This window comes from Podarcis filfolensis (assembly GCF_964270895.1).
Source record: "Podarcis filfolensis genome assembly, chromosome: 6".
In the NCBI taxonomy this organism is placed as follows: Eukaryota; Metazoa; Chordata; class Lepidosauria; order Squamata; family Lacertidae; genus Podarcis; species Podarcis filfolensis.
The window spans coordinates 80,317,075-80,339,384 of record NC_139609.1 but is presented as its reverse complement, the minus strand read 5'-3'; the positions used below and the strand labels follow the sequence as shown (position 1 = coordinate 80,339,384).

The window sequence follows — 22,310 nt, the reverse complement described above, 5'->3', positions numbered from 1 at the left end:
TTCATGGCTGCGTGGGGAATTGAACCTGAGTCTCTGTTGTCCTAGTCCAATACTCTAACCCAGGAGTGGCTAACCTGTGGTCCTCCTGATGTTGCTGGACTCAAACCCTTATCAACCCCAGCCAGGGATAATCAGGGGTGCTGAGAGTTGCAGAACAGCAACATCTGGGTGGCCACAGGTTACATGCCTGCTCTCTCCATCGCACCAAACTGGACCTCAGGAATACACTTCCCGTGTATGCCTGAGAGAGACAGACAACAGCTCTTGTGACTGTCACAACCACACCATACATTCAAAGCGCATCTCTCCCCACCTGAAGCATCCTGGGATCTGTTGTTTGCCAAGAGTGCTGGAGATGCTAGCTTAAAAACTACATTTCCCAGGATTCTTTGGTAGGGGGTGTACTTTAACTGTACAGTTTGACTGTGACTGGTATGTCTCTGAAACCCATATAAGAGTCTGTGACCCACAAGTCTTCTCCTAAACCCTTCTGCCTAGGAATTGAGAGGGAAACACATCGAGAGGGTTGTGTTTCTGCACAAGAACAACCTCCCCCCCTGCCACTGGAGCTGTGTGGGAGAAGGGATGGGGTGGGGGAATGCATAAGACTAGGAAATCTTAGCCCAAAGGCAAGAAATGGAGATGGAAAAAGGGTCTCCCCTGGGAAGGTACATAGGAAGCCGTCTGGTATACTAAGCCAGGCTGTTAGTCCATCAAGCACAATATTGTCTACAGTGACAGACAGGGAGCCTCCAGAGTTTCCCGGGCTTACCTGGCAATGCTGAGGACTGACCTTCTGCATGCAAAGGATGTTCTCCACTTTTGAGTTGCAAATCCTCCCTGCTGCGACTGTGTATCAGAAAGACCCTTCATAACATTGCTATTATGTTCAATACACCCCCTCAGAGAAGGAGCTATAAGTGGGAGAAATCTCAGAGCAAAGACTGAGTGGGTGGCATGTGTGTGCGATTTCGGGGTACGCAGATATGCCTTTGTGTGCACACGTACGTTCCTCAGACAGACACTTCCTTTTTTCTTTTTTCTTTGCAAGAGCAAAGGCTGTGTGTCAGAGAAACTCTTGCCCTCCACCCTGCTCTGTTCTTTATTTCCGCATGCGACAGAGACACAGAAGAGGCATACTCAGGGCCAGTTCTGACGCAATGATTTGGACAAATATATATTGAAAACATCATGGCAGGATGGAAAATCTACATATGGTTCTGCAGGGATATGCCAGCAAAATCTTCAGGTTTTGCACTGTGGGCATAAGAGTTTGCTACTATACCCCAGTACATAATCAGTGTTCAAAGGGGAAATATGTTGTATTCTGAGAGAGAGAATGAGAATGAACAAGTTACTCCAGTGGGAGTTACAGTAGGAATAGTGATCGTGGAATCATAGAACTGGAAAAGATCCTTGAGATCATCCAATCCATACCCTTGTCCAATGCAGGTCTTACTCTAGGACATCTGACTGCATGGGGGGGGGGGAGGTCATGATCAGTGATAAGTTTTTAGGGAGGCATAAATCAAATGTTTCTTTCAAAACAGGCCCATTCCTTGTTCATTATCTGCTACATCCAAGTCAGACCTAGACCCAAAGTTCAGAATCATAGGACCTTTCTGTCAGTTTGTTTGTGCTGGTGTTGTGACCCCTCAGATTTGGGCTGTGCCTGTGTTTTCTAGGGATGGAAACTGATAAAAGGATCGCTTATTCTTCTGTCTTTCAAATATCAATCAAATCATGAACTGGTTTACATTTCATTCAGTTTGCATATCCTTAAATCAGGGCTAGGGGCCCTGTTGTTGGACTCCGAGTTCCTATCAGCCTCAGCCGGCATGCCTAATGGTCAGCGATGAAGGGAAGTGAAATTCCCCATCCCTGCCCTTCAGTATAGCTCAATATCGTTCTGCCTGCAATTTTAATGAGAAGAAGTTACCACTCTTTGCTAGAAGGGAAACTTCTAAATATTACCTTTTTCATTCCCTTTTCATTTTGCCATCACCAACAGTCGTCCCCACCCCAGCCCAGAACTTGTGAATCTTTAATCCGAGTAGCATTTTGCCTCACTGAATGAAATTTGTTCACCCCAATTAATCTGGTGAATGTAGCATAGGGCAGTGGTTACAGAGTGCTGGGTTTTGACTGAGGAGAGCTGGGTTCAAATTCTTGGCCAGCTATGAAGCTCACTGTGTGACCTTGGACTGGTCAGATAGCCTCAGCTTCACCGGATTGCTGTGAGAGTAAAATGTAAGCCTCCCTGAGCTGTTGGGAGGAGGAAAAATATATTAAAAATGTGATGCTGATTGGAATCAGCTGACGAAAGCTTCCAGACCTAGCATTTTCTTCCCACACTATTCTTCCTTCCCAGAACTCGGGTGACCTCTTTACAGCAAGATCTACCATACAGCTTATATTTTTGTGAGTGAAGCATTCTTCTTTTGTGGGTGGAATATGCACGTATAGCCATTACGTTTGTGTTCAGGTTGTTTAGTGCTGTGGGTCTATTGTAGACGGACTTTATTGATGGGAGAAAGCACTCTAGAGAATAGCTGTCATTAGCTGAGCAGGTGGATTCACTTGAGAAGAAGTGATTGACGTAGAAATTGCTTGTCGTTATGTCGACACATAGTGCAGATCCCCTCTTCTTATGAGCACATGAACCTGCCTCTTACTGAATCAGACCTCTGGTCCATTTGGGCTGGCAGTGACTTTCTGTACAGGTCTCACGCAAGGGTCTTTCCTAGCCTTGCTAAAGAAGCTGGGAAATGGATGTAGGCTGTTTTGCATGCGAGAGCCGTGCTCTCCCACTGAACTATGGCCTCTTTCCCCTGCCTAAGGGCATTCTATCACTCTCCATTAAATATAGAACTTCATATTTATCAGTGACACCCTTTCCCCCAACCCCCCCTTCAGAAATACTAGACATTCAAAGCAGCAGAAGCTAAGATGAAAATCTGCCATGTTTCAAAGCTGAACGGCGTTCTTCAGATCTCACATCTTGCTGGTTGAAATCCAAACTTGGGGTAAAAAATTGTGCAAATTTAAGTTCACAGACAGCTTGGCTGAAAAGGCAGAATCCGGCAATTTCACAGAATGGCATCTCAAAGTTCATGGTGCTCTGTACCTTGTCTGTGTTGAATTCCAAGATACAGGTTTGGAGAGTCAAATAGAAACCCAGAAGACATAGACTCTCCAGAATAGCAGCTGCAGTTGCGGCTTCTTGAAAAACTTCAAGTTTTTTGTTTTTTTTTTAAAAAAAGACACATTTAAACTTTTTTTAAAGTGGGTAAGATGTGTATCTGTATCTTTTCCTGCAACCGGCTTGAGCAATGGAGCTTAAATCAAATCCAGCAGCAGATTTGTACATCTACAGAGCCCATGGATAAGCAGTTTTATTTTTTGCTTAAAATGGGAACAGTTTCACGCTAGGGAAGAAAGGTCAAAATGAGTTTACCCTTGGAGGCTTAGGGCATTAAAGGTGTGTGTGTGTGTGTGTTTGCAAGCTTCCAAATGTACAGTATGCATTTTATATTTGCAAAAGGCACCCCTGATACTGAAGCATTGGCATGAGGAGCAATACTGCATACTGTCTCTGTAATGAGCTGGCACGCTGCACAGAAGGTCTTATTGCAGTGGTGGGCAAGAAAATGCCATTAAAAGCTTAGAACTGATGAGAGCAGTAGGAAGACGGCCCAGAGACTGATTTCCTCCTCAAATTGGTGAGCAGGCACCATGGTGTAGCAGCTACCAGAGCATGGAGAGATAGTTTGTGCATGGCATTTGTATCCACCCTTCCTCCAAGGAGCTGAGGCCAGCATCTCTAATTCACCCCCCCCATAAACGCAACCATCATTTTGTCCTCACAACAACCCTGTGAGGTAGGCTAGGCTGAGCAAGTGTGTAAGTCTCCCAAGTCCATGACTGGAGATTTGAATGTGAGTCAAGTTCAATTTGAACTGGCTATCTTTTGAAGCAAAGCGGTCCGGAAACAAATGAGAAAGGAACCTAGGGTGGCAAACACTTCTGTGATAAAACAAACACACACACACACCCCAAATTAAAAAATGCAAACAAAAAAAATACTTAGAACTGCTTAAAGCATTCTTTAAAAAACAAGGAAGCATCTAGAACGAACTCAAGAGCAGGTATGGCCAAATCATGGGCTTCCTCCAAATGTCAGTGCTACTCAGAGTAGAACTGTTGAAACGAAAGGACCTAAGTGAGTCATGTCCATTAACTTCAGTGGGTCTACTCTGAGTAGAGCGAGCATTGGATACAGCCCTCTGTGTCTGGGCAGGCCTACCAAACAAGAAAATTATGTCTTTAAAAAAGCAACATGTATTACTCAATTCATTTCAAAATGGAGGGCCGTAGTTATGCCAAGTTTGCCCCTCCCCATTCTCCCCTTGCTCTGAGTGGCAAGTCATGCCCTTGTACGTGCATTATATGTTTATTTCAGAAGGTGGCTTTAGACAAACTGTTACCTTTTAACTCTTCCCCTCCCCCAAATTGCCATAATGGGACTTGGCCAGGCTCGCAAAGCTATTGCAAAAAATTCCCTACATAGAATTGGAAGGGACCCTGAAGAATCACCTAGCCCACCCCCACCCCCTTGCAATGCAGAAATCTCAACACACACCCTCCCATCCAATTTTAAACCGTACTAAGTCCTGCTTAACTTTGCAAATGTGCTAGTAATTTTATTGCTACACCACTAGGGGGGACATAATTTGCATGAAGTATTTAGGAAAATAATTGCACTCATATTAAGTGTTGCCTGCCTGTGGCCTCATTGTGATCTTGTAAATCCAGTTGGTTCTATGTGCTAGAACGTGGCCCTCCAGATGTTTTGGGACTACAACTCCCATCATCCCTAGCTAAGAGGACCAGTGATCAGAGATGATGGGAGCTGTAGTCCCAAAACATCTGGAGGGCCGATTTTGTCTATGCCTGTAGTTGCACATATTATCACAGACTCCTTTCAAAGAGGAGAATCAAGGGAAATGTCACCATAGCTCTGGGATGAATTTTATTTATGTCATACCTTTTCACCCCACCTTTTCCTCCAAGGAGCTCAGGGCAGTGTGCATGGTCCTTTTTCATTCCCATGATATCTTCGCCACAACCCTGTAAGGTAGGTTAAGCTTACAGATAGTGTCTGACCTAAGAGCTCACTTAGAGTGTTTCATGACCGAGTGGGAATTTGAACCCTGGTTTCTACAGCCCCCTGTCTGACGCTCCAGACACCCTGGCTCAGAAGACCATTGTGACTATTGCGCAAGACTCTGGGATCCACCAAGAACCTCCCTCTGAAGCTCTGAGCTTGGTACACAGGCAATACTGTATCATAGACCACAGCTTGCAGCAGTAGCAGAACCATGTCGTGCTATTTATGGAAGAAAATAAACCCATGACATTTGGATCTATCTGCTTCAGTGGCGTCAGGAAGCCCATTGACCTAAGACCTCATGACCATATCCTCTGTTCCCATTACTTCGTGCTAACATCAAGGTCAGGTTTATCCAAAGGGCTGTGCCCCATTTTATTTCTCAGGGCAGATTTCCGCAGGAGTTGAATCTGAAGGTGGGATGAGCTCTTTAAAACAACAATCACAACCCCCTTCCCCACCCTCAAAAGCAAAACCCTGTGGCATCTGCCATATTAAAATAAAATTATATATTAAAAAAAACCCATCACAAAGCACACAGCAGAATTGGCACATTAAATACGGGAATGCTTTTTTTATTTTACTTTAACCGTTTCTCCAGCAATATTACTGTAACTTCCTTAGGTGTACCTGTGTCCGGTGCAAGGTGAATTTAAAGGACCTGGTTTATGGTCTCCCTTCAATGGCAAAAATTGACAAATCTCCTTGTTTCTGCACAACCACTTGCAGTAAGCGTACCTTACTGTTAATGATAGCAGCACATCTATCACTCTGATCCAGACATGCCTTTCATTATAATAGCCGAAGTGATAGATGAACGCCTTACAAATGGCTTCGGCATAACCATAAAAACGGACACATCTGACGTAATCTATCAGAAATAAAACTTCATCTCCTGGATTTCTTTTTTGGCCTGCCTGATTTTACAGCTATACTACTCCCTCCCTGCCCCCAACCCCTTCGACACTTGTTGCTTTGAATCAAAGGTTTAAATGGCAACTTGGATGGAAGGGGGGGGGAGAGAGAGATTTACCTAGAAGAAAATCCCAAGGGTTCACAATAATTTACGTGGATAAACCACAGAGCCTAGGGCTTGCCGATCAGAAGGTCGGCGGTTCGAATCCCCACAACGGGGTGAGCTCCTGTTGCTCGGTCCCTGCTCCTGCCAACCTAGCAGTTCGAAAGCATGTCAAAGCGCAAGTAGATAAATAGGTACCACTCCGGCGGGGAAGGTAAACGGTGTTTCCATGCGCTGGTCTGGCTCGCCAGAAGCAGCTTAGTCATGCTGGCCACATGACCCGGAAGCTGTACGCCAGCCAGCTCCCTCGGCCAATGAAGCGAGATGAGCGCCGCAACCCCAGAGTTGGTCACGACTGGACCTAATGGTCAGGGGTCCCTTTACCTTTTTAAGAAACATCTCTTCATGCTCTAAGTGGATGGGTAGGCAGAGAGGTGGTCCAGCAGCAGATTTTGAAAGACAGACTTGAGGGCAGCAGAATACTTCAGAACAGATGGATCTGACCCATGGGGCACAAGGCTGTAAGATGTTGTCTTCTGTAAGCCCTGCTCAAATGACTGGGAGTTGAGCAAGAGTGAGACCACAGCACCAGGAAGGCAACTTTTTAAATGGGCTGTTGTGCTCTTCCTTTAAGCCCCCGCTTGTTCTGCAGACATTAGAAGGTGACTTTTTTTCTCAGCACAGAGCAGTTTATCGCCACAGATCAAATGCCTTTTAACACTCGGTGCAAGGGACAGTTTTAAAAGCTCTTGCAGTTTCCCTTCTCCTCAATGTGCCTTTGCACTGGAATAATTGTCCCTCAGCCTGTGTGTGTCGTATGGATGAATGAATGGTAAGGTGGCATTCTGGATTTTTCTGCCTCGGGAGTTCCCTGCTTTCCCCCTTTCCTCCTTTGTTAAATAGAAAATGTTTTCTGAATTAGTGTGCAGACATACAACTTGCCTCCTGTTCTGTGCCGTGGTTTCAAGGAAGAATAAAACACAGCTCCCAATAACCGGAGAACTCGGAAATTACCAGAGTAGAACTAAATAAAGGTTAGGTCCAATTAGGGTAATGAGGCTGCAGGTTTTGTTTATTTATTGCACCGAGGTCTGCAGCAAATATGGCCGAGTCCTTAGAACACCTTTCCATTGTGAGCCTGCGGCACAGCATGGGCTGAAGACATATGATGCTGTAACCTGATGAAGCTAAGCAGATTGCTGTCTGGTCAATGCCTCCATGGAAGGCTGCCTGGGAACCTGAGTCAAGCTGCCTGGAGGAGAAGCAGGAAACAAACATAAGAGAGCAATGAGCAATGTGATGGACCACAGTCTTGTCTTTTGTTGCCAAGAGGCATAAAACACACCTCTCCACATCTGTTGCACCTGAGGTCCTTCACCTACAGAGGGTTGCTCCTAGTGAAAGCAAAAGAAAAATGCAGCCCGTAGAACAGAGCTGGTAAATCAGAATCTACTCATCTCTGGGTGATCTGAAGTTAGTCTTCAAAGATTCCTGGCTCCCAAATAACTTCCTTCCCCTACTCAAATGATACCTCTGGTTTAGACCACAGTTTAGTCCATTGGGTAGGGTTTATTTCATAGCTCCCATCGTTACTTTTGACTGAGAAGAGGGAGGTTGTGGGTTTCTGGAGTAGTATTTTGTATATCATGGATACCTCCCCTCCCCTCTTCTCCCTCAAACTTATACTGTATGCAACATTAAAGTATCACATCGACTATAACTGATATGTAGAAAGGACTTTATGATCTGAAAAATAGACAATATATGTACTTTTGTAAACCAAGAAAATCTTTAATAAAAACAATTAAAGGAAGAAAGCAAGGGGAGGTGTTACCCAAGAGTGGGTTTTTTTGTGTAGAAAGGTCTGTGAGCTCTGCTTAGACCTAGCGCCAAAGCAAACTCCCGGGCTCTGAGTTCTTTACTTCTAAGTGGATGCCTTCTGTGGCTGGTTCCAGTTGGTGGATCTTGGGGTAATATACCTATTGTCCCACCACCAACAAGCTTGCTCTGTTGAGAGCTTGCAGGAACATTCCAAGGGGATAGAATGTTCAGCCCAAGGCGAACATTCCACTCTGGTCAACCTTCCGAGGGCCACATGCCAGGGATGGGAGGGGCCAGAGGGCAAAGTGGGTGGAGAAAGGAATGCAAATGTCTCCATTGCACAGTGGGGTCTGGTTTTTTGCGCGCACGTTTCTCTGTCCTTCATCCAGGCGAGCAAGAAGCATTAATGTAAGGGGTACATTAAAACTAGGCAAAAACAGTTGGAGTGTGCAACAGGTTCAACAAGGCCCAGAGGCATAGGTTGGGCCTGGGAGGGTTCTGAGGGCCAGATACTGAGGAACGGAGGGCCATATTTGCCCCCTGCTGTAGTTCCCCACCCCTGATCTAATGGATTTGTTGTGCTAAGTCTTTGTTGAGTTCTTGGAAACCTCAATTTCCTCTCCTTATAGTTCTCAATGGTTGTAGGAAGTTTGATTTCTCTGACTTGGTCTCTGGGTCACCGGGCATGAAATGAACAGGTGAAGCTGCAGTGGGGCTGGCAGGGCAGGGCTTTGGAGATGTTTGGGGCACAACTCAGAGAATGGGCTAGAAAGCCCCCACCAATGCAGCTTGCTCTGCTGACCACCCTTTTTGTAGTAATGCACATTACCAAAGGGGGACAAGAACCTTTGGCCCTCCAGATGTTGCTGAATGCCCCATCTGCCTCAGCAAGATTAGTCAGTGGCCAGGGATGATGGGAGTTGTAGTTCAGCCACATCCCCTGCATTGCAATGTAAAGAGACTCTGATGTCCAGAGTCTACGGTGACTTAACTGCACCACTGCAGAGCTGCCTTGCTCGGAGTTGGATGATTGGTTCATCTAACCCAGAATTGGCCACTTAACCAGCAGAAATTCCTTATGATCTCAAGTTGAGTTCTTTCTCTGTTCTGCTACCTGAGATGCAAAAGAGGCCAGGGCATCTTTAGCAGGCATGTAGAATAGAGGGTTTCAGCAGGTGTGGGTTGCAGGGCAGGCTACAGCTGCCCTTGCACTATGCATTTTAAGCACATGGCTTCCCTCAGAGGATCCTGGGGGAAGAGCTGTAGATCATCTGCTTTGCATGCAGAAGTTCCCAGGTTCACGCCTAAGCATCTATAGCAGGGCTGCCGTATGTCCAGAATTTCTGATTTGTCAGTCGAAAATTGCAATTTCCCTGAAAACTAGGTAAAGAAGGGGCAACTACTGCCAGTCAGTGCTGCCAGGACTGAGCTAGCTGAACCTATTGTCTGCCTCAATATGATTCTTATGGAAACTTTAGTTTGCTAAAGGTGCTGGGAACTGCAGCTCTGTGAGGGGTAAACTATAGTTCCCAGGGTTCTTTTTCGCAGGTGCCATGTGCTTTAAACCTATGCTCATATGAAGCCTACACCTGCTGAAATTAAAGGTGCAGGAGCCCTGGCTTCTTTTTAATCCAGAGACTTCATTTAACTGGGGATACCATAGAGTAAATTTAGGACCTGCTGAATGTGCACTATTGATCAACCCTCAGACTGCTAAATATGTCCTTATTTGGGATAGCTCAGAGCAAGATTCCTGCATTGCAGGGGGCTGGACTAGATGGCCCCCGTGGTTCCTTCCAACTCTATTATTCTCTCTGCTAGGGATTTGAGGGCTTGAACCAACTTGAGCAAACCTACCTGGCAATATCATACTTCGGGATTGCACAGTTATTTTGGTTTGAGCCCTTGTGCTTCCAGCGTGCGGTATATCTAATGACCTAGTGATGCTCTAATAAGTTTAAACTTAGCATCAATTTAAATCAGCCAGACACAAAAGGAAGCAAGAGGTGAGCTCCCTTAGACATTCATCATATAGAGCACACGGAGACTGGATTTTCATTAGCTGTAAAATTAAACACTGCAAAGCAGCTTCTTCATCCTGACAATTATGGAAACATCAAAAGAGAATGATGCTCGCAAGTGCCTTTCTCCACGCACCGGTTAGGAGGCTCTAGCTAGTTAATATAAGGCAGCAACAAAGAGCTTGCATTCCAGAGCCTCCTTGAGCGTGACCTCCGTGTAGGAGGAGGAAGGAGGACCAAAGGACCATTTTCGTTGTTCCTCCCTTTCTGTGTTCCTGCTAGCTAAAGTTCTGTTGAAGGTGAAAGTTTATACAAATACAGAAGCCAGATGTGATCATCACATGTAGGGACTGGTGAACCTGTCCATTTCAGTTTGTCTCAGTCTCTCATTTTTTTCAATCAAGTTCAGTGGCCCATGATGCAACATCCTTGTGAAAATTCACCATCATTTAAGCGTGAATTTATTTTTAAAAATTTCACATTTTTTCCCTAATACTGCAATTCATTTTTATTTGTTATTTTCACTAATATGCATTTCATGCAGACACAATTTTGCATGCATTATCTAATCTGAGAACGATATCGTAAAATTCAAAACAGTGTAATTTTGAAGAATGAGTGTTTCTGTATTTTCCAGAAAGTGCAGATTAGATAGGTTTGCCTTTAAAATGCCAAGATAGATCCTGAATTCAAATAGGTAGCTGCACATAAGCATCTACAATCAAACCATCATTCCTGGCCTGGGGGAAGTTGCTTTCAAAAACAAGCAAATGTTTGACTCTGGCTTGAGGCGAGCAAGTTCCTGCAGTGAGGAAGTCTGGCTTAAGTTAGATATAACTAGATTTTAAAGATCTGCCACTTGCCTCTGGGAAAAGTTTTGTGGTATTTCTCATTTTGAGGTCAGGCGATGCAAAAATGTCAGAGAGAGAGGGCTGAAAAATAGAGTTAAGTGTTTGCAGTAAAAACTTTTGTTTCAGGTCATAAAAGTGGTAGGTTTCAGATAATAAAAACCAGGCTGCATAACAGTTTCCCTTTACAACATTCACAAGCAAAGTTATCGTCATATTTAACTCAATGGACTAGCCAAATTTAACGACCCAATATTATAGATTATCCAGCTACAATAACAATTGTCCTGGAGCTTTTGTGGCTAGATGCAAATAAGAACTTTTAGTAGTCGTGCATGAGATGGGATTCCAGCAGATGTAGCTCGCATGACAAGCTACACCCAGGAAAATAAGAAGCAGACTTACACCAAGTCAGACCATTGCTCCAGCTAGCTCAGCATTGTCTACACTGACTGGTGCTCACTCCTCAGGGTTTCCAACAGGGAATCTCTCTGGAACCTGGGAATGTCTACCACTGAGCTGCAGCCCTTCCCCAAATCTGTTGTTGTTTAGTCGTTTAGTCATGTCCGACTCTTCATGACCCCATGGACCAGAGCACGCCAGGCACTCCTGTCTTCCATTGCCTCCCGCAGTTTGGTCAAACTCATGCTGGTAGCTCCGAGAACACTATCCAACCATCACATCCTCTGTCGTCCCCTTCTCCTTGTGCCCTCCATCTTTCTCAGCATCAGGGTCTTTTCCAGGGAGTCTTCTTTTCTCATGAGGTGGCCAAAGTATTGGAGCCTCAGCTTCAGGATCTGTCGTTCCAGTGAGCACTCAGGGCTGATTTCCTTAAGAATGGAGAGGTTTGATCTTCTTGCAGTCCATGGGACTCTCAAGAGTTTCCTCCAGCACCGCAATTCAAAAGCATCAATTCTTCGGCAATCAGTCTTCTTTATGGTCCAGCTTTCACTTCCATACTTTGGAAAACCCCAAAGCTACCACCTGCTAAAAGGTGGTATGCCACTATTATAGGTGAAGGCAGTCTGCTTTTTTCCCTTTTGCATCTGCCTGCCTTCTTTGCTTCCTAGCCTGTTGAGAGAATTAAGGGGAACAAACAGGGCATGGCTATGCCTGTTTCTTGCTTCAGTGGCACACTGAGGGCTTGTCCACACTTCCGCTTGCCTTGTGTCTAGAAAGCACAAGTCTGGGAGGCTTTCTGCTCATCCCATGCTTTCTAAGCAAGAGTCCAAGTGGTTTTCCATTTGCCCTACTGCTTTCTCCTGGCTAGGCTGAAATAGAGCAGTTGGCGCAAGGTCAGTAGACTTTGTAGTTGAATGGGGATTTGAACCAAGGTTCCCTAGGTTCTAATCAAACACTCTAACCCAAGCATAGGCAAACTTCGGCCCTCCAGATGTTTTGGACTACAATTCCCATCATCCCTGACCACTGGTCGTGTTAGCTAGGGATGATGGGAACTGTAGTCCCAAACATCTGGAGTTTGCCTATGCCTGCTCTAACCCAACCTTCTTCAAGCCTTCAGATGCCACTGGACTCCTACTTCCATCAGCCCTAGTCAACATGGCCAACAGGCAAGGAGTATGGAAGTTGTTGTCCAACAGCATTGGGTGGTCTCCAGACTGAGGAACACAACTCTAAGTGCAACACTGCACTGCCTGTTAACTGTACGTGACCAGATCTGGATCATGCCCCAAGTGCATAAAAGGTGAAACCCAGCAGAACAATGGTATGAGAAATATAAATGATAATGACTTGATTCCATCACGTAACCAGGTCATGTGCTACCATATCGCAAGAGAAGCAAGCTGAGGGAGAGAGAGAAATGAATGAGGGATATATTCATAAAGGATCAAAGTAGGTGCCCAGAAATTAATCAAGAAAATGTAAATATGATCTATCTGGTGGGGCTGCTGAACTATTTTTTTTCAGGTCTATTTGAATGGGTATGGAAAGCCTATTTAAAGCACAAGCTTATAGGCTGTTCTTTCCTAAAACCCACTTACCTCCAAAGATTAATTACCATTCTGGGGAAAGGAAACCTTTGTCAAATGGGTTAGTGCTCGCTTTTCTTCTCTTAAGACAGCAGAGGTCCTTGAAACTTTATCTCTATGAGTTTCTAGCATCCATAGGGAATGTCTCTGGCTTTTTCAGTTCTGAATTGCAAAATACTGTATATGCACAAGATCACACAGTATATGCAGTTATATGAAACCACATATATACTGTTATTCTATGAGCTAATGTTGTGGAGAAAATATTCAGGAATGGCCCCAGATAGGGATGAGGAAGAAAATTGCTGCAGTTAGGATTTAAATCCAAACCTGTCAAATTCACACTTTCTGAAACAAAAACACAACCAGCCATTCTTCACAGTTCACACTTATCCCAATTTTGCAATGCTGTTCTCCAACCCAACAATGTTTACAGAAAAGAAAGTATTAGGGAAAAGTGGACAAAACAGTGAACATATTGGTTAAACTAGCATACAAAACTGCATTATATTAGGAAAGTTTGCTTGGGAAAATGGGTATATTAGTTTGCCCTTTTAAACACATACACACACATTCAGATAAAGTGTTTAGAAAAGCAAAAAAATAGAAAATATAACATGACAAAAAGAGAGGCAGTCATAGGGATATTTTGCAGCTTTCATATTTGTTAAGGGTACCAACAAACAAACACCAAATAAATAATAATAGTGTGCCCAAATGCTTTGGGGGGGGGGAATAGGAATCACATATCCCAAACGTCCAGCAAAGCAGGTGGCAATACACTTTTTTTGGAGAAATGTGGAGAACTGGATTGAAGATAAGAAAAATGAGAGACACTGGCACATCCTCCATGACCTAGCCCCAAGTGCTGGCACCAATGGGCACCTACTGATACCCACCCTCCCTCAGGTGGGTGCCCCCCAACCCCCGGCCCAGCTGCCTTCATCTTTCTTCCTTCTTGTTCACTTATACAAGCAATGACAAGAGTAAGGAGAAGCAAGAAGCAGCCTCCGCTTGTCTTGACTTCCTTCTATGCAGTGGATTTCTGAATTCCATTTCTGAATAGGCAGTGATGAGGAGGTGGATCCACTTAGGGAGGGATCTACTTAGGGAGTGGATCTGCTTAGGGAGGGAGTTCACTGAGGACACCTCACCCAGTGGCCACCCCCTCCCAAAATCTGGAGCTGACAATGCAAGCATTTCTCAAATATAGGTGCAACACTACAGAGGCCCTACTGGACAATACAGTTCTGTTTAACATAGGGGTGGGAAACCTCAGCTCTATTACCCAATGTGGCCTTCCAGCCCACTCTGTCTGGCCCTTGAACACCCCAGTTTAGGGCTTTTTAGCTTTCGTTTTTTAAATTTTTAATGCGTTTTAAGCATAAAGAATGTCACTGATTGCTACCTGCTCCTGCTGCTGATGCCTTGATTGCTTGATTTAGGAGTTTGTTCTTTGTATGATTTAAACTGCTTCTTAAGTTGCCTTGGAAATACAGGTGGATGTTGGTGTAAGGGGGGGGGGGAGAAATATATAGGGAGAAATATTGGATGCCAAGATCCAAGTTTGGGGGAAGTACCCTTTGGTGAGAGAACCCCAGCAGAGATTTAAAATGACAAAACATGCAGCAAAGTGTGGAAATATAGGCTTCTAGATCTTTTAAAATATGCCCTTATAAGTTCCAAAACTTCCATCTTCCCCCAGCATAGGAAAAGACCACACACTTGGTAAGTTAAAATTTTAGTTACAAACTCTTGAAAGGTCAGGTTCATGTGCATTTTCATACATCAGTCAGAAGAGTTGCATAGGGAGTAAAACTTGGCTTTGTTGCAATGTGGTGAAAGTTCCTAAATTATTGGTACGGGAACTCAAGAGAGGCTTGTAAGCCTCTTCACACTGGGAAAAACAATAGACTTGATTACCCATTTCTTCCCAAGGTAAGGGAAGTGGACATAGCTAAGCCTGGCAGGCCAGCTTACTCTATGGTACTAACCCCTTCATGCATTAATTATATTACGCATGTTGGTTACATGAGGCTGGCTATCCCATAGTGGACAGGTGGGTTATCAATACTTTAAATAAACAACACAGCCAGACTGCACAGCTTTGCATTTAACATGCAGGCGTTTTAACAATTCAAATAGCACCAGAAAATTATATGGGGAGGTGGGGGGGCTTATAATTATTGGCATCACATCAGGCAAGGACAGGAACTTTAACTCTTTTCTCCTCAGCTGTGGTTCTGAGGAAAAACCCTCCTTTTGAAGCAGGTATTTGCTTTGGACGTGCCAATGGAAGATTTCCTTCTGATGCAAACACGAGCTTCAGGGTTACTTGGCAAAAGGCTTACATTTTCTGTCCATGCATGCTGTGATCCTTATAATTCTCAGCTGCCTCCCAATTGAGGCTATCTGTATTCTTAATCACTCGCACTTCAAACGCAAAGATGCATTTAACATCATATTGAATTCAGCTCCCAGCCTCCAAAAATCTGTGCAAGGGCCCTAGCAATTGTTCCCTTTGTGACAGTTCTAGTTGGAAGCTGTCCCCAGCCTTGATGCCAGCAGAACAGAAGCTGTTTTGGACTGTTGTTTCCCCCCATGGCATTATGTGATCCAAGAAGTGTGCTCCAGGATCGCTTGAGGTACAAATGGACTTGCCAGTATTTTTTTTAACCAAAAATAAAATCACTCTGCTCCTATGTGGGCTTATCCACACTTACTTTTCTCCTCCATTCTTTCCAGGCAGGATCCATGCTTAAATAATTACCCTCACCACTTTGCGACCAGGAGGGCAGCGAATGGGGTGGTAGTTCAGAGCCTTTGTGTCACGGTCTGGTTCACGAGCAAAGTCCCCGGGGACGTCGGGACTGGGGGCAAGATGGCAAGGTGGGAGTAGGAATGGGAGTCCAGAAGCCGAGGGTCAGGAAGCAAGGAGTCATGAAGTCAAGGGTCCAAGGATCAAGAAGCAAGGAGTCACAAAGTCAGGGGTCCAAGGATCAAGAAGAGAGCCAAACGCAGGAAGGCAGGGAACATGTTGCCGTGGCAAAGAGCCAAAGGGAAATGCTGACCTGATATCCCTTCCTGGCTCTTGCCACCAGGTGCTGTGAGTTACCAATCGGCCTCACCTGTGCGGCCGCGCCTTGCCTCTTCAGAACAAACTTGGGAAGGCCCCAGTCCTGCAAAGTCCTACTGGTCTCAGGGCCTGGCTCCTGCACGCACACCTGACACTTTGTGGGTACCAGGGGAAGATGTCAAAGGCACCCTTGGGCCCACAGTTGCCTCAATAGTGACCCCAAATTGTAGGGTTGTTGTTAAATGACATTTCCTCCCATTCAGTGGTAAAGATCAGGTTTTCCGGGGGGGGGGGGAAGCATTGGGACAAGCAGATGAGCCCCAAGAGAGATAAGTGGTGGATGAAGGGGTTCAGGCTGATCTGGGGTGCGTGGAAGAGGGAGGATACAGATTCATTCAGCAATTCTGGCTGATTTGGGGCAGGAGGGAATGGACACTGCAAAAAGGAAAAGCACCGGCCCAGTTTCAATCAAAATGGAGCGCCGGGCAAGGGGAAAGAGAGTCAAATTGCTTCGTGAAGCAAACTTGTTGCGAAAGCAGGCGGCTCATTTGCAGTTGGCTCACGTCTCAAAGTCAATAGCTTGTCTGTGTCACAATGAAATTTCATTTTTAAAAACAACAGAGGCAGGAGTCTGGGTTAAGTACAATGGAAACATTCCTACCTGTTGCCCAGGAACAATTTCATCCGCTTCTTTGGGAGACAAATGGGGGCAACGGAGAAGAAAAATGGGCCAGTCTGTTGCTCAACAAGCTGCGGCTATTAAACTGTTTGCTTTGCTGTCACCAGCAAAGGGGCTGGTGGGGAATGTCGGAGGCGGCGTGCTTGTTCACACAAGAAAGAAGCAAAACCTCGACTCCTGCATCTTTATCATTTGCCTAGCTGCTAGCACTTTAAGTGCTGTCCAAAGGTACGCACAAACACAAACGGAAGAATCGGCTAGGCCAAGAGATGTGTTGCTCTGGCTTTGTGGTATGACTGACATAGTCAAAGCACCCAATTCAGGCACCTCAGGGGATATGGTGGTCAGGCTGCTACCCAGAGTTCCTGTGCTACCTTCCAAAAATGGGAGCGCTGCAGGATATTATGAATCAGCAGCACCTACAGCGTTATTTATTCACCAGTTCTCTTACCCATCCGCTTCTTATGCCTATCAAGAGGGACGAAAGCTGAGTCCTGCTTGCAGCTTCTCTGGTTTGCAATCTGGCAAGCTTAATATGGGGGTTTCTTAGGTCAAGAGAGGATTGTGCGTATCCAAACTGACCGTCCAATTTCTTTCTTTTTATTAAACTAGCATTTTTTTTTACATTGAAAATGCAAGTACTCAAAGGAAAACTAGCAAATAAGCAAACAATAATTACACAATTAAAAAAAGATACACCAGATGTATGAGTAAACTTCAAATAACAATGATTTATTTTATAATCCACAATGTCAGTCAAACTCTTAACAGTTTCTGCACCCATGTGTGAGCCACATCCGGTACCTAGGGCAGAGGTTTTCAACCTTTGTGAGTCCACGGCTCCCTTGACCAACTGCATTATTTCTGCGGCACCCCTGTGGGGCTCAGGAGCCCAGTTATGCCCCCCCCCTTCCCTGCAGAGCTGGCAGCCTCTCACCCTTTTTTGAACACCCTCCCTTGTGGAGTGTTCCCTCAGCCTCCTCTCCTCTCCCCTCTCCTTAAGAGTCCTCTGGGCAGCGCATGTCCCTAAGCTGCCTCCCCCACCCAAAAGAGAGGTGCCTTCTCACACTGCCCCACAGGGGCCTGGGAAGCACCCCCTGGCCAGCCCCAGAGGCACCCTTCGCCTGGGGAGCTTGTAGCCAGGGCTGCTGCAATATACAGCTGTGCAAGCCTTTGGGAGGCAGAGACGCAAGAGGGTACAGTATCAGAGGAGGGAGGAAAGGGAAAAGGGACAGAGGCCAGTGTTTCCCATGGCACCAACATTCAAGGCACCCCAGGGTGCCACAGCACAGTGGTTGAAAACCACTGACCTGGGGGAACCGAATACATGGCTTTTATAAGAGTGGACATGTGTTGTCTCTGCATCATTTCCCACAATTTGTTTCCCATGGTTTAGAGTAAGATAACCAATGCTGCAACAGAGGACACGGAGTCTTTGTAAACCTCATGCATCTGAATGGAACAGGCTTGCCAATGTTTGGTCTGGAAGGGTGCATTGGTGCTTTTAATAGCTGCGTCTTACTCATGAGAGCAGCAATAATTGCTGTAGCCCTCGCTGCCAACACAACCATTAAAGAGACATGAACAGCCTTCTTTGGGTCTGCTGCTGCCAGGTTTTCCGCAAATGATGCTTACATCAGATTTTCCACTTCCCCACATGTTTAAGCCGAATAATAAAGTGACATTGATTAGAATGAATGCCAGGTTTCCCATCTCTCTCAACCCCCCCCCCTTTCACTTGCTGCCACGCATAACAATGATTGAAGCGATATATTATGGATTAAAAGCTGTTTTTAGGGCCTTTCCAAATGGCAACAAGCTCCCTGGATTATTATTGTTTATTTTAGGCCTGGCCCTGATCCCATGCAGTCATGCAATACCCTGTCTGGTGTCTCCAAGAGATGGACAGGAACAACGACAGCCTTCCTACAGGATGGCTATCTGCTCGGTGCTGTTTTGGTTTTTTACAATAGGAGAGAAGTGCTGTTCATTACGGAAAGACTGTGCAGCCCTTGATGAAAGTTTTAGGAAAGGGAACCGGAGGAAAGAAAGACATGTGCTGTTTGGCCAAGGCATAAATGATTGGTTTGGGGGATCCATGGTGGAGTGGAAGAAACTCTTATATAACTTGTCAACGAGAGGTATTTTCAGAACGTTCAGTTGGTCTTTATGGAAATTCTCTGTCAAGCAGCAGAAACCACTACAGACCTGGAGTTGTACTCAGCTACTGGGTAGATAACAGGCATGCAGGGATCAGCACCTTAAACACTTGGGCCCCACCCACCGTCACTGTGCACAAGCTGCCCAAAGTTCCCACAATGCCCTGGAGTGTCACCACATCAGAAGCATCGTGGGAAATGGGAAATGGTGGCTGATATCTGCCCATACTTCTGCCCCTAGGGAAGTCTGCAGCTGGGGGCCCACCAGTGGACACTTTGCTGAGGGCCCCCTCAAATTTCGAGCTGACCCTGACAAAGAAAAATGCAGCTTATCAGGGGAAATAGGAAACATTGCCTTACGCTTTGATGGATCGTGACCCAGGCATCATTTATGGGAAACAAGCGCTCGATTGCAGAGGTGAAATCTGAGTGAGTCAGAGGATTCCGCAGTGCACTTTGCCTGGTGTAGGTGTGAAAGCACGCAGCTCTCCTTGATTACTTAGCAAATGCTAGAAACCAATATATGCAAATTCATGTGTCTGACGTGAGGTTTGATCATTTTCTTTGTGTGCAAACAACGTTTGTCACATGGGCAAAGCTCACGAAGAGATTTTTTTTTTTCAACTTCTGCTCTCTTTCAAAGGCTGTCAGCTTATTATATAAAAATTAATTATGCTGTGTTTACAATTGCTGAAGGAAGGCCAGGAATTTTCCTCCATTACTACCAAATGTCACTGAGTGGGCAGAGGGTATACTGGCTTCTAAATAATGAAAGTATGGCTACAGGCACGCACACAAAATCCCACACATTTAGGAAAAGATTTGAGAAGAAGGAAATACCCCCTTTGTGGCATGAATATCTTCCACTGCATTCCAGGCAATTAAGACAAAGTGGTGGGGGTCAGGGGGCAGAGATCAGAGGGATGAGTTTCGGAGAAGCCTTGCAAATTAATAACATTCTCGAAATCAATACAGTTAAACCAACCAGTCCCAAAACGGATATATTCAAGCATAATGCAATGGGATGGATTATCACTAGCAAGTAATCTAATGCCAAAATAACTGCAGCTGAACAAACAAAACAGCAGCCATAAAACAGGGCAGTAAAAGAGGATATTAGCTACATGTATATTAACTGTAAAGTACCTATTACATGAAAAAGCAGGCAGGGGAGGGGGTTGAGTGGAATAAATGGCTGTTTGGGTAGTGGCTAATCCCATTGTCCCTCCTGGGTGGGATGCAGAGAGAGACCTGTGGTTTTCTGTTCTTTGCACATTTATAATGCCAGTTTATTAGTGCTGAGGATAATTACAAGTCTTGGCCACCGAAATGACAGATGCAGGCGAAGGTATCTGGAAGTGGTTGCATGCCGAACATGTACATGCCAAACTGTTGATTTGAATGCTGAACTGCAGCTGTTTGTGTTTCATTATTTATCGTGTTTGTACCCTTCCTGACCTGCAAAGATTTCAAGGAAACAGACATAGCTTATCCCACTTTATCCTTGCAGCGAGCCTATGAAGTTAGCTGGGCTGAGAAATTATGAGATGCCCACCGTTGCTGTGAGCACTTGGTGGTTAGGCAGAGATCTGAATCGAAATTTCTCTGGAAAGTAGATTTCTTCTGGTCCCCGACACTGCATATCAATTCTTACCAAGCCATGAGTCATATTATGCATCTTACGCATGTGTGAGTAATGCATAGTTGTGCGTGTGTTTGTAAATCCTGCTTCGTTCAACTGGATTTACTCTCAAGTAAAACAACAACAGAGTCTTGTGTTTTTTCTTTTGCATAGAGACTGTCCCATTTCTCCTATACAGAAAGGTATTGCTGGCACATGATGGCATATATCACTTTGGAAGATGGCGAATGAAACCCCAGATGTTCTGGATGACATAGCGTCACCCATAGTATCATGACATTGATGTCCTGTAATAGTATTGTCATAAAAGATAGATGTGTGTCTCTGTGTGGTACATATGTTTGTCTGTCTGTCTCCCTTTCTGTCTCCCTGTCTTCTCCCTTGGACTACTGCAATGCACTCTACGTGGGGCTACCTTTGAAGGTGACCTGGAAACCACAACTAATCCAGAATGCAGCAGCTAGACTGGTGACTGGGGGCGGTCGCTGAGACCATATAACACTGGTCCTGAAAGACCTACATTGGCTCCTAGTACGTTTCTAAGCACAATTCAAAGTGTTGGTGTTGACCTTTAAAGCCCTAAAGAGCCTCGGCCCAGTATACCTGAAGGAGCGTCTCCACCCCCATCATTCTGCCCAGACACTGAGGTCCAGCGCTGAGGGCCTTCTGGTGGTTCCCTCACTGCGAGAAGCTAAGCCACAGGGAACCAGGCAGAGGGCCTTCTCGGTAGTGGCATCTGCCCTGTGGAACACCCTCCCACCAGATGTCAAAGAGATAAACAACTACCTGACATTTAGAAGACATCTGAAGGCAGCCCTGTTCAGGGAAGTTTTTTAATGTGTGACATTTTAATGTATTTTCAATCTTTGTTGGAAGCCTCCCAGAGTGGCTGGGGAAACTCAGCCAGATGGGCGGGGTACAAATAATAAATTACTATTACTGTTACTATTACTGTTACTGTTACTACTGACCTGCACAGGAGGACACTTTATGCATCCAGAGTCACTACGCTAGCATTTGTTTGTTTGTTTCATTTATATCCCACCTCTCCTCCCAGGAGCTCAAAGTGGCACAAACAGATCTCCCCTTTCCAATTTTACTCCTCAAAACAACCCTGTGAGGTAGATTAGGCTGAGAGATTAGGCTCATAAAATTTGCAGATGGCACTAAACTGGGAGGGGTAGCCTTGAATCAGGATTCAAGATGACCTGACAGATTGGAGAACTGGGCCAAAACTAACAAAATGAATTTGAACAGGGTCAAATTTGCAAGGTTCTGCCCTTGGGAAGGAAGAACCAGCTACACAAATATAAGATGGGGGGCACCTGACTTGCCAGTAGTACACGTGAAAAGGATCTAGGAGTTTTGGTGGACCACAAGCTGAACATGAGTCAACAGTGTGATGCAGCAGTAAAAAACAACAACAAATGCTATTCTAGGCTGCATCAACAGAAGCATAGTGTCCAGATCAAGGGAAATCATAGTCCTACTTTATTTTGCTTTGGTCAGACCACACCTGGAATGCTGTGTCCAGTTCTGGGTGCTATAAGTTAAGAAAGATATTGACAAGCTGGAATGTGTGCAGAGGAGGGCAGCCAAGATTATCAAGGGTCTGGAAACCAAGCCTACAAGGAACAGTTGAGATACTTGGGTATGTTTAGCCTGAAAAAGAGAAGACTGAGGGGAGATATGATAGCCATCTTTAAATATCTGAAGGGCTGTCACATGGAAGATGGAACAAGCTTGTTTTCTCCTGCCCTGGAGGGTAGGACCCAAACCAACGGCTTCATATTACAAGAAATGAGATTCCAACTAAACATGCGGGGGGAAACTTTCTGACAGTAAGAGCTTTTTTGACAGCAGAACAGACTCCCTCAAGAGGTGG

At 45.2% G+C, this 22,310-nt stretch overlaps 1 protein-coding gene across 3 annotated transcripts in view; it reads left to right on the top strand.

Moving 5' to 3' along the window:
* The window catches only part of LOC310764623 (opsin-5-like), a 76,939-nt gene that overhangs the window by 3,024 nt on the left and 51,605 nt on the right, over positions 1–22,310 (top strand). Inside the window, exon 1 of one of the 3 annotated variants that reach the window (XM_083618932.1) lies at positions 18,997–19,212. The exons of 1 other annotated variant lie outside the window; for it this stretch is intronic. The gene's annotated coding sequence lies outside the window, so the exon portion shown is untranslated. Of the gene's footprint in view, positions 1–18,996; positions 19,249–22,310 lie in introns of those variants that run through there. One more of the 3 variants, XM_083618931.1, reaches the window with a different exon arrangement.